The 1,158-nt window shown below is 29.4% G+C and overlaps 1 protein-coding gene across 1 annotated transcript in view; it reads right to left on the reverse strand.

Moving 5' to 3' along the window:
- Positions 1–1,026: 1,026 nt before the first annotated feature.
- The window catches only part of LOC119590082 (probable peptide chain release factor C12orf65, mitochondrial), a 1,564-nt gene continuing 1,432 nt past the window's right edge, over positions 1,027–1,158 (reverse strand). The window contains exon 2 of the mRNA XM_037938840.1: positions 1,027–1,158. This exon is cut by the window's right edge and continues 758 nt beyond it. The gene's annotated coding sequence lies outside the window, so the exon portion shown is untranslated.

Genomic DNA, 1,158 nt, shown 5'->3' on the forward strand with positions numbered 1-1,158 from the left:
GGACAAGGAATATATAGATTTTTCATAAAGAACTAGGAGTGATATTTATATGCAGTTAACTTCATGCAGATCAATATTTTGAAATAAACATTTTGCAAACTTTTTGTGCATTTACTACACAAGATTTCATATTCTTATGTAAATATTGTACAGAATAATTTATTTAATATCTTTGCCAGGAGGCAATAACAGTATTGTGAATGAAAAGGAACACTTCAAAATACAGTTTTCATGGTCAGCCAGAAAACAGTAGCTTTTGTATGAAGTGCTCTCTATGTTTAAAAAGTTTATTTAAATGTATTTAATGTATTTAAATACAGTATGTGAGTAGTTCAGTAGGGTATGCAGAACTTCATAAATGTCTAAAAATTTACTCTTCTAAGCTTGTCAGCAGAGAAGAAGCATACCAGTACATCAGCCAAGTTCAAAATTTGAGGAAGGCACAAATTTAGTTTTTTATGGAAAAAAAAAAAAAAAAAAAAAAAAAAAAAAAAAAAAAAAAAACATACAAAATACTTGAGTATCTAAAGTGTAAGACAGCCATACCAATGGAGGGTTATAGGATTCAAAGTATTCTTTGTGTTGCATCATTCTGTAATAGTAATGATGTCAGGCTTGTACAAGGAAATTTCTTTTTAAATATGCAACATTATGAGTGTATGTACAGCAAAGCTTGTATTTTCAGTTTATGGTATATACAGATTTTTTTTAAGACAAATATTTATTGAAAAAACAGAAATATTGAACAGTAGTTTTATTCCCCACTGAAAACCTACATGAATAAGAACACTAAGTAGTATATATTTCTTTAATATATTACATATAAATAAAAAAAGGACTTTCATAGCATCACAACTAAGAAAATTTCATATATTTGATAGTCTGATCGGTTTGTCATTGTTTTAATAAGTGAGGCAGCATTTCAATGCTGCATAAGCATTCATATTGTGTGAGAGACTCATTAATATAGTGATCATCATTTTTTGTTGTATGAACAGTACGTGATTTGGGGAGAAATAATGCCAATAATTTTTTTATTTATTTATCTATTGATATAATGACTTCGTTCCCACTTAGGAGCTGGCGACCTAGGCCCAATGTACCCCTGCCTTGACCTCAGCCCTTGCCTCAATAAATTTTGCATGGTCTTTTCTTGTA

The sequence above is a fragment of the Penaeus monodon genome, chromosome 26 (assembly GCF_015228065.2).
Source record: "Penaeus monodon isolate SGIC_2016 chromosome 26, NSTDA_Pmon_1, whole genome shotgun sequence".
In the NCBI taxonomy this organism is placed as follows: Eukaryota; Metazoa; Arthropoda; class Malacostraca; order Decapoda; family Penaeidae; genus Penaeus; species Penaeus monodon.